A 12,222-nucleotide genomic window follows, 5' to 3' on the forward strand; every position below is an offset into this window, starting at 1 on the left:
TTTAGGTCTCTTCTGGTTCCAGATGAACTTTAGGAATGATTTCTCTAGATCTATGAGGTGTGTTGATGCAATTTTCATTGGGATTGCATTGAATCTGTATAACAGTTTTAGGAGAATGTCCATTTTCACAATATTTATTCTTCCTATCCATGAAAAAGGGATGTATTTCCATTTTCTGAGGTCCCCTTTGATTTCTTTTTTCAGAGTATTTTAATTTTATCTGAATAGATCTTTTACTTCCTTCATTAGATTGATTCCTAAGTATTTCTTTTTTGGGATGCTATTGTAAAGCATCCTTTATCTTATTTTCCTCTCAGTGACTTTGTTGTTAGTGTATAGGAATGCTATTGATTTTTGAGTGTTGAGTTTGTATCCAGCTGCATTGATAAATTTATTTATTATATCTAGGAGTCTTACAATGGAGTTCTGTGGGTCTTCTATGTAGAGTATCGTGTCATCTGAAAATTATGATAATTTAATTTCTTGTTTTCCAATCCTTACTAATTTATTTCTCTCTCTTATTTAATTTCTCTGGCTAGTATTTCTAGCACTACATTTAATAGGAGCAGTGATAAAGGACATCTTTTTCTTATGCCTGATTTTAGGGTAAAAGCTTTCAGGTTTTGGCTATTTAATATGATGCTGGGTGTTGGTTTGTCATACATGGCTTTTATCATATTGAGGTAAAGATTATGTATTTCAAATATCTGTAAATTCCTACCATAAATAATTTTTGGACCTTAGCATAAGCTTTTCCTGCATCTGTAGAAATGATCATGTGATTCTTATTTTTGGCTCTATTGATATGGTGGGTTACATTTATTGATTTATGTATGTTGAACCATCCCTGTATGCCTGGGATGTATCCCACTTGGTCGTGGTGTATAATCTTTTGGTTATTTGCTGCATTCTGTTTGCCAATATTTTATTGAGAATTTTTGCGTCTATGTTCCTTAGGGAGACTAGCCTGTAGTTTTCTTTGTTAATTGGATCTTCTCAGGTTTTGGTATTAGAGCAATATTTGCTTCCAGGAATGATTAGGAAGAACTGATTCTCTTTCAACTTCATTGAAGAGTTTGAGGAGTGTCAGTATTGTCTTCTTTGAATTTCTTGTAGAATTCACAGTGAATACATCTGGGCCTGGGGTCTTCTTTGTTGATAAGGAATTAATTAAATTTTTAATTCATTAATAAAAATTGGATTGTTCAGCAGTTTTACATCTTCTTGACCAAGCTTTGGTAGTTCATATGTTTCTAGAAATCTGTCCATTTCTTCTGTGTTATTGAACCCATGACTATAGAGGTTTTTGAAATAGATGTTGATGATCTTCTGTATTTCCACAGATTCTGTAGTGATTTTACCCTTTTCATTCTTATTTCATGAAATTGAGTTTTTCTTTCCTTTTTTGATAATGTTGGCTAGGGGCTTATCAATTTTATTTATTCTTTCAAAGAAACAACTCTTTGATTCATTGATTCTTTGGAGTGTTTTCTTAGTCTCTATTGCATGGATTTTTGCTCTGATATTTATCATTTCCTCTCTTCTTTTGGTTTTGGGCTTGACTTGCTCTTCTTTTTCTAGATGTCTGAGGTGTAGCATCAGTTTGTTTATTTGTGTTTGTTCTATTTTCTTGATGTGGTAATTCACTGCAATAAAATTTCCTCTCAGGACTTCTTTCAATTGCACCCCACAGATTCTGGTAAGTTGTATTTGTATTTTTGTTTTCTTGTAGATATTGTGTAATTTCTTTAATTTACTCACTGATTTTTCAGGTGTGTATTATTCAATTTCCATGTGTTTGTGGGGTTTTTGCATTTCTTTTATCATTAATTTTTAGTTTTATGGCGCTGTGGTCAGATAACATGCACAGAATAATTTCAATTCTTTTGCATTTACTTAAGTATGTTCTGTGGGCTAGTATATGGTCTATTTTAGAGAATAATCCATGAACTGCTGAGAAGAATGTACATTCTGATGTTGTTGGATGGAATACTCTGTATATGTCTATCAAGTCCATTTGTTCACAGATGTGATTCAGTTCTGTTATTTCTTTGCAAACTTTCAGTCTAGTTGATCTGTCCCTTTGTGTCAATGGTGTGTTAAGGTCTCCTGTTATAAATGTGTTATTGCTTATTTGATTTTTCATTTCTGTTAATACTTGTTTTGTATAGCTGATCACTCCTGAATTTGGTGCATATATATTTAAGATTGTTATATCTTCCTTTTGAAGTTTTCCCCTAACTAGTATGTAGTGACCTTCTTTATTTCTTTGGATCATTCTTGCTTTGAAGTTCACATTGTCTGCAAAAGAATAGTCACACCTGCTTTTTGGAGGTTCCTGTTGTATGAAGTATTGTTTTCCATCCTTTGACTTTCCATCTATGAGTTTCCCTTTGGATTAGAGGGGTTTCTTGTAGACAGGATATGGTTGGATACTGTTTCTTGATCTATTATGCTGGTCTATTTCTTTTAATTGGTGAATTGAGGCTATTTACATTGTTTATGACTGATTATATATTGATTTATTTTTGACATGTTATCTTTCTGATGTTGGTTGTTTACCTTTCCACACTGTTTAATTGTCTGCTTTGCTCAGTAGTTTTTTCCTATGTTGCTTTAGAATGTCTTTCATTATTCTGTGCAGGGTTGGTTTGCATGAAATTCTTCAGCTGTTCTTTGCTGTGGAAGTATCTTGTTTCTCCATCCATTTTGAAGAACACTTTTGCAGTGTATATCAGTCTGGGAAGTCATTTTCCTTTAGGATCTGAAATACTTCACTCCATGTTCTTCTTGATTTCATTGTTCGTGTTGAGAAGCCTGCTGTGATTTTGATAGGCTTTCCTTTATAGGCGATCTGTCTCTTCTCTCTAACAGCTTTTAATATTCTTTTCTTATGTTGAAGTTCTGGGATGGTGATTATTATATGTCTGGGTGTAGTTTTATTTTGGTTATGATTATTTGGAGTTCTATATGCTTCGCTGAACAATATGTCAGTGTCCATTCTCATGTGTGGGGAATTTTCAGCTATTACTTCTGTAAATAGACTCTTGATAGTATTTGTGTTGTCCTCTTCTTTTTCATTTATCTCTCTCAATTTTATGTTGCATTTCTTTGCATCATATTGCAGCTGTTGAATTGTTATTTCTGATTCCTTATTATTTTAAAAAGATCTGTCCTTTTCTATTCACTAGCAGCAATCCTGTATTTGGGGTCTGAAATTCTATCTTCACTTTCATTGAGGCTGTTTTGCCAGCTTTCAATGGAATTTTTGGTTTCCTGTATATCTCTTTGAATCTGCTTCAAGCATTCTGTTTGTGTGTTACATTGTTCATTCAGGGTTTCCGTCTTTTTGCATTGTTCCTCTAATTTTTAACTATGTCTTTTTTAGATGTGTTTAACATTTCTTTCATTACATTTATCATTTCTTCTTTTACCTGGGAGATTATTTTTTATTTGTGTTCTTTTACACCTTCCCAGAGTTGTTTCTTTATTTCAGTTGATATAATTTCAAGCATTTCAGGTGTATGGCTTACATTTTCTTCTAGTACATGGCTCCTAGGCTTGCTTGGGATGATCTGGAAGTTTGAAATTACATTTTGGTCTTTCATTTTGTCATTTTCCTATATTTCTGGGTTTTGAGAAATGTTCCAAAGCTTCCAATAGGCATGCTGGAAATCATCTCTTGCACCCACAGCTTCCAGGAATGATTGGTGGTTGCTGGGTATGCCCCAGTCAGGCCTGCTGGGATCTCCTATGCATCCTCCAATGGTCTAAGGCACTGGGAAGGGTGCTAACCACTGGGAGCAATGGCCCAAAGCTCTCCCAGAGTGCAAGCATGCTGGAACTCACCTAAGTGAGCTCTCAGCTCCTGGGGTTCAATGGAGGTGGCTAGGCATGGCCCAGTCAGGCCCACAGGATCTCCCATGCCTCCTATGGTTGTTCAGAAATCTAGGTGGGGTCCTAACTGCTGGTGGTGATTATCCAAAGTTCTCTCCAAGTGAATGCAAGTGTTCTGGGAATCACCTCAGATGCCCTCAGCTTCTCGAACTCAATTGAAGTGGCTAGGCATAGCCTAGTCAGGCCTGTCGTTCGGAAAGCTTGTTCAGAAAAGTTGTTCAGAAAGCTTGGTGGCATCCCAACTGCTGAGGCAATAGTCCAGAGCTCTATCCCAACAGAGCACATACAATCTGGAAACCACCTCCCATACCCTCAGCTCCAGGGGCTCAACAGAGGTCAATTAGCTTGTATTCAGTGTTTTCAAAGAATTTTTCCACCAAATCTGAGGAGTATTCAGTCTGTTTGCTATTAAATTTGTTTTCATTTTTTATATTTGAATCATTTATTTTCTACTTGGAATTTATTTTGACATATAGATTAGCTTAGAGGCCTAATGTTATGTTTTATCAAATGGATAATTATATTCTTGGCTCCTTTTCTCTGATGATCTGACGTATATCATTTGTGTCACATTTGGTTTTGGGTCTTTGAGATTTGTATTCTATTCATCTTGTCAATTTTTCTCTCCTGGAGTTAAAGCCACATGGTCCTAATATTTGTGGGTTCATAATATGCACTACAGACAAGGATCTTTTCTTGTTCCTTTTCAAAAATACTTCTTATATTTGTGATCATTACATTTCCATATGTGTTTTAGAATTATCAATTCTATTTGAACTTTTATTATGATTAAAATAAATCTATATAACAGTTTGGAAAGATTCAAAGTTTTGTCAATATTTAGTTCTCTCAATGATACACAAGGAACAGCTCTTCAATTATTTGTATCTTTTAAAATGTTACGTGACATTTTAAAAATTTCTCCATGGCATTATTACATACATAATTTTTTGCTTTATTGGTATTTGCAATTAAGTCAGAACTTTACAAAATACATTTCCTATTAAATTTCACTTTTTAATTTTTGGTGGTGCTAAATAGAAATGCAACTGTCATTTGGATTCCTCAGTCACCCAACCTGGATAAACTCTTTATGGTTACTCTCAATTGTAGAAGCTTTTGAAATTTTGTGTTAAAAAAATCTGCAATATAAGATATATAATTCTATTATTACTCTCTGTTAGTTCATCAGAAAGAAAAGTTTGTGCTTTCATTGTTTGATCATTTTTCACACCTGTATCTTGTAATCTGAGCAGCTACTTTGAAGATAACAATACACAATATGTTAACCATTGGTAATTTCCTATTTGTTGTTTTGAAGTTCTGTATCATCATATTATTATGTTTATCATTTTAAAATCTAAAAAATCTGCAAATACAGATAGTTTTGTTTCTTCTTTTCCAATAACTGTTCCTCCTATTTTTATTTTCCTATTATGATGTCTAGGAAGTCCAATACAATGCTAAATGAAAGTAGTGATGCAGGCATGTGTGTTTCATTAATGATTTTAAAGGCAATGATTCTAATTTTCATTAAAAATTTTAAATAGGCATTTTATTAGTCAATATTTTTTTTCTTCTCTTCATGATTCAATAAAAGATTTATGGTTGAATTTTACTTATTACAAAGACATTAATTATGCATTAAAATGACATCTTGCAAGTTCTATTTTAGCTTTTCAACACTGTAAATTAAAACTTTGAATATTTGAACATTAAACTTCAACTCACATATCTAAAACCAAGCCACACTGGCCATCATATGTTATGTACTTTATAAAGTTCTGAATTTGACTACAGAATATTGTTGTAGTTATAATTTTGAGAGAATTAAGCCTTATAATTGATGTCTCCTTCTGGTTTTAATAAATGGATTACTCCAGATTCCTTGTATGCACTATGCACTGGTTGATTTATATTTTCTATTGGTAGTAACACAAACTACAAAATTTTGATGAAAGCTTTATTGAATTTTTGGAAGAATTGCCCTGAAAAATTCTTAAACACAGACAAATCACCTTAGTACCTTGTTATGATTTTTTTTGTTTTTTTGTGAATTATGACTTAAAATTTTTTAATAGATGTAGAATTGTTCAACATTTTTTACTTTTTACCTACTCCTGATAAAGCATATTTTTCTAGTTAAATCATTTTGTCTGTTACCAACATTTTTATACACACACGTTCAGTGTGTATCCTTATTCTCTATCTGTACTGTATCCTCTTCCCATCCATATTGCTTATTTTTGTCTTTTGTTTCTCATCAATCTTGTCAGAGTTTATCAATTTTATCTTGTTCCCTTTCATAAAAGCTCATGGCCTTGTTGATATTTCATATTGATTTTTACTTAACTAATGCTTGTTTATTTATTTTAAGGTTTTCTTTTACTTTATTTTAGTGTCTTTTCATTTCTTAAAACCCTTATTGTGCAAATATAGCAAACTGTAACTTTTGCTTTCATAATTTTTTAAAAAATATGTTAATGTCTGTTGATGTTACATGATGATGGGGTTTATTCACAGAATTAGTACATTTAACATATCTTAATTAATTCCAATCATACTTACTCTTGAGTAATGCTCTTCTGAGAAATAGTTTTATTGTTCAATTTTTGAACGTTCATTTTTTTGATGCATGTCTCTTGAAAATAGCTTATATACAGATTTCAGTTGTTATTTAGTGGATCATTTTAAGTCTTTTTCAGCAGTAAGTTTAGGATACTTGTAACTATTTCAATTAGAGATATCCTTTTTGCTTACTTAACTATACCATTTACCACTAAATACTTTAGTGAACTTTTAAGTTCATTTAAATCACTATCTGTGCCACTTCTGAAATTACTCTAGTGCATTTTCACATTTTAATCTTTGATTATTAAGAATATAGTTCTTATTTCTTTTGACTAGTTTTTTTTTGTTTGTTTGTTTGTTTGTTTTTGCAGGGGATTGTTGCTGTTGTAGTTGTTGTGTTCTTCTTCTTGGTACTAGGATTAAACCCAGGACACTTTACCACTGATCCACAATCCCATCCCTTTTTACTTTTGTTTTTATGCAAGATTTACCAAATTGTTGAAACTGACCTCAAACTTGCAATCATCCTGCCTAAGCCCACGGTGAGAAGCTAGGATTTCAGGCATGTACCCCTGTGCACAGCTAGTTTCACTATTTTTTAAGACTACAAAAATATTACCAAGGTATACATAAATTTTAAATCACACATGTCTCTCATTATTTCTTTTCTCTTTCTCACTTAATGAATCTATCCAAAATTAACTCTAAGATAAATACTTAATTAGAAACTTTTTTAGGCTTTCTGTGTCAGATATTAATTTTAGCATTTCCAATATATTTGAACTATTTGAACTATAGTGCAAGTGACATAATATTGTAGTATCTTCAATACTTTGAAACTTAGCCCAATCATCTTCCTGAAAACTTTATACAATTATCTTCATGTGTCTATGAGGCTTCTAAAAAGATACTGGTTTACGTGTGTGTGAGCGCACGTGTGTATGGTCTATTGTTTTGCAGTTTAGAATTCTCCCTTTATCACTGATGTTCTAAAATTCCAACATAGTGAAATTTTTCCTCTAGGCAAAGGTAGCCTAGTTTCTTACAGTTATTCCTTCCTTCCCACTAAAGAGAGCAAGGAGATCCGGCAGTGTAACAGTCCACTTGAAGTTATTATCTGCTGAGAGAGGAGCAGGGTTTAGTAACATGAAGCTGACAATTACAGGCCTTTTATTCTGGGGTCAGTCGTTAATTCTGGAGAATTCTGTAAGGAGTGCTTTCTGACGGTTTTAACTATCCGGAGGGCAAGAACAGAGTCCTTGGCCTGCAATGGTCAACAAAAAATCTCTAATCTTAGCTTGGACCACAAGGAACTGTCTTTTAGCCAAAAAATAAAATAAAATAAAATAAAATAGTAGTACAAGGACCTCACCAGGGAGGTGAGTCAATAAGAAATAGTTAGTGTGATTCATGAAGGAATAACAATGGAAACTTGAAAAAGAAAAACAAAACAAAACAGTCAAGTGAATATGCATTCAAATAAAACCCAGGAGAATTTGTTGCAAACACATTGCACCAAAATAAAAACTAGTGTTTATTGGCAACAGGAAACTCATTCTATGCAGAAGGTAAGACAAGAAGCAAGGAATGAAACCCAAGAAAATTGGCAATATATAGCTTTAGCCAAACAAATATCAAATTTATAAAACAACCATAATAATGCCTTGAAGTTTAACTATAGAAAAAACTAAATACAGATTCAGTGAATGATAAGTAGGGCTGAAAATGAAATTTAAGCATTGAAAGGCTCTTAAATTATTTTAGAAATGAGTAAAAGTGTTAGTGATTTTAAATACTATTCTTGTAGGAGGATGAAATTGTATATAATTTCTGACTTGCTATCCAGGAAAAATGACCCACTAAAAATCCAGGACAAAACAAGCTATAAAGAAAAAGAATTGATAATGATAGATAATAGAATAAGAAAGGTAAACACAATGTTCTCTAAAAAATGAAAGATTTCAACTCAAATACATATGATATCCACAATTATATTACACATAAACAGATAATGTACTTCAATTATAGGAAAGCATGATCAGACTGGATAAGAAACACAACTCTATGCTATTACAAGCAACATGTAAAATATAAAGTTACAGAAACAGACCTGAAGATCAATGGAACAGATTAGAAGATGCAAAAAGGACTCACACTCAACTACCTTATTTTGACAAAAGGGGTCAAACGTGTCAGCTGGAAGAGAGATAGCCTCTTTAATAAAGTGTCGGATAAAGTGGCTTTCCTTATTCCAAGCACTAAAGCTAGACTCATGTTTCCCATCATGTACTACATTAAAATTGAAATGAATCAAAAGATCAAATACTAAGACAGAAACATTAAATCTGCTGGAAGAGAGAAGAGGTAAAATACTTGAAGACAGAGGCATAGACCAAGATTTCATGATCAAAATCCCAGTCAAAGGAAATATTACAAAGAATCAACAACTGAGATCTCACCCTACTAAAAATCATTTTTTCAGAAAAATAAATTACCAAGCGAGTGAAATGACAGCCCACAGAGTGAAAAAACTTTATCCAGTTGTCCCTCAGACAAAGGACTAATATGTACAACATATGAAGAATTGAAAACCAGTTCGACTCCCCAACTTTGAAGACCTAACCAAAAAATGGGCAGAGGTAAATACACACTTCTCAAAGGAAGAAATACAAATGGAAAATAAACACTTGAAAAATATTCAGCATCAGTGGTCTTCAAGAGATGCAAATTAAAACAACACAGATTCCATCTCACTCCAGCAAAAATGGGTATTATCAAGAAATAAACTAATAACAAATGCTAGCAAGGCTGTAAGGAAAAAGGAACACTTCACCATTTTGGGGAATACAGACTGGTACAACCATTGTGTAAACCAGTGTGGAGATTACTCAAAAAGCTACAATCAGAGGTCCTATTTGACCCAGAAATGTCCTCTTCTGGCTATCTTCCTGGAAGAATTAAAACAGTATATCACAGCAATATATGCACATCCATGTTTGTAGCAGGATAGTTGGTAATATCTAAATCTTGGAAATGATCCAAATGGCTTGCAACCAAGGAATGGATAAAGAAGATGTAATTTTTAGACAATGGAGTATTATATAGCCATAAAGAAGACATTTCTAGGTAAATGGATTCCCAGATAGGCCATACTGTTAAATAAATAGGACACGCATAACCATTCCATTGTTTCATTAGACTGGAATACTGAAAATGTAAAAAAGAACCAAAGAATATAATAAATATAGTGAAATAGGAAAAAATGATTCAAAAGAAAGGGAATTAAAGAGTGGTCAGGAAGAATACAAGGAAGGAAAAAATGATAAAAGAAGTATAAAATGGAAACTGCTTTGTAAATAGAAGAGTCACTGACGGGATGGAAGGAGATGGAAAAAAAGAAAATCAGGAAATACCACATATAGGTACAAATTCCCTATGATGAGTGTGATTGTTAGATGGCTAGAGAGATGGTACCAATAAACATAAAAGTAAACGAACTCACAGAAAGTTTTAATAAATGTAAACAAAAATGTATCTGTTATGGATTAAGAACTGGTGGTCAATTTAACGCCAGCTGGATTACATCAGCATGGCATTGAGCGAAGATGCTCCACCTGAGGAAAGTTGCCAGGATAAATAGGTGGAGAAGAACGGTGGTGTTAAGGATTGAGATGTTAAGATATTATTGCGTTATTGTGTTGAGGCATTGTGGGTTCTCCTATGAGTTGCTATTTGAGCTGTTGGTTCTCCTGGAGAAGCTCTGGTCCTCACATCCAGCATTGCTTCCTGGTTGCAGAGGGCAAGACGTGTGTCTCTTGGTCTCCAGGATGAACTCATCACACTCGCTTCCTGGCATGTGCTTGTCATCGGAAGAGCTTGGGACCTCCGTGTCTCTGAGGATGACTGTGGTGCTTTTCAGGAAAGCCCTGGTCTTTGTTGTGTGTGTGACTTCTCAGCTCCAGCGTAGAACCCTCATCCCATAAGCTCAGCTCCTTCACCCCACTGACATGGACTTTCTAGCTTCCACCGCTGACCTTTGGGCCTTCCTGGTACGGATCTGTAAAAGAGACTGGCGCGAGTCCTTGTTGTGGGCTCTGGATCTCCAGTTAGACTCATGGGAGGCATTGTCCTGAGCTCTGGGTTTTTAATATGGACTCATGTGGGATATTGCTGTGGGATTTAGGCTCTTGACTAAATAATCTATGTCTTTGGTGTTGCGGATAGATTTCCTGCATTTTCTTGTGTTAACTCCCGGTGACCATTATAAAAATATTATAAACTCCATGTCCTGATGTTTCCATTCTAATTGTTCTCCATGTCCTGATTCTAATTGTGCATAGCCCGTAACTACAACAGAATCTATGTAGTTAATGTCAGAACAGACTAATAAAAATAGTATTGTTAGGAATACAAAGGAAGACCTCAAAATGATGATGAATTTATTTTGCAAGAGAATAATGACTTGCCTGGCAAGCACAATGTCCTGAGTTTGATTCCTGGTTTAAAAAAAAAAAAAAAAGAATGACTACATTTACTTAAAGTCATGCCCTCAAAATATTCATTAAAAAGAATTAACAGCATTTATAAAACATTATCAAAGAGAAGAGGAAACACGTTCTCATTAGTTGGAATACAGTACATCATACTGTATTCAGTGAAGCCACTGATTTTTTCCAGATTTACTTAAAGAATCAATACAGTAACAGTCAAAATTCCAACAACTATCTAACTCATCATAAGCTAATTTTAAATTTGATGTGGACATGCAGCTATCACCCCAATTTTAATTTATGTTATCTTTTCTTAGTCTACTAGCTTGAATCTGCAGAACCTGGTGGCATAGAAGAGACCCTACTAGATCTCCTCATCTTGACATCAGTCTCAGAGGGCTCACTGTCATTAAATTTGTCATATTTTATAAAAATGATCTTTATTAAAGATAAGAAAACTCTCTTGTAGACATTGTTTGCTACATTTTTCTGTAAGGCATATATGACATATATTTGCAAAACTGTTCTTTCAGTTTGTTTATATTGTATGAGTTTTCTTTTTTATTGTTACTATTATGAATTACATTGATTGATTTTCATATATAACAATCTTCTATTGCTAAACTCAATTCAACTTAGCCATAGTATGTTATCATTTTATGTACTGCTTGATATTATGTGATAATATTTTGATTAAAAGGTCTACATCTATTTTTGTGAGTAAGATTGACCTGTAATTTTTATTTATGTCCCTGTCAGGATTGCTATGAAGATTCTGCTGGCTTCATAGCTGGGAAGTACACTCTCCCTTTTTTCCTCAGTGTGAGAAACAGTTGTCTTTTTATGCTTTCTTCTTTCTTTTGAGATTGATGTTGTTTCTTAAATATTTAGTAGAAGCAAGTTATTCTAAAACTCCACCATAAATATGAGTTTGCTTTTCCCTTTAATACTGTCAATAATTTCTGTATGCAGCATACACATTTTGAATTACTCATCTTCTCATGAAATGAACAATACATCGTCACAAAATAGCCGAGCTTATCTTTCATCTTACTCCTATCTATATTAATCTAACAAGATCAGCTCTCTTGTTATCATTTCTATTACATATCTTTTCCCACTACACTGCTTGCTTAGTCCACTTGTGTAGTTGTAGTAAGAATCACAGGAGTGATTTATAAAGAACACGAATTTATTTCTCACAGTTCTGGTGGCTGAAACTGCAGGATGAAGACCCTGGCTGGCACTTGGTACTTGTAGGGTC

The sequence above is a fragment of the Cavia porcellus genome, unplaced genomic scaffold (assembly GCF_034190915.1).
Source record: "Cavia porcellus strain 051 isolate PalLab524CR breed Dunkin Hartley unplaced genomic scaffold, mCavPor4.1 scaffold_2, whole genome shotgun sequence".
Classification (NCBI taxonomy): domain Eukaryota; kingdom Metazoa; phylum Chordata; class Mammalia; order Rodentia; family Caviidae; genus Cavia; species Cavia porcellus.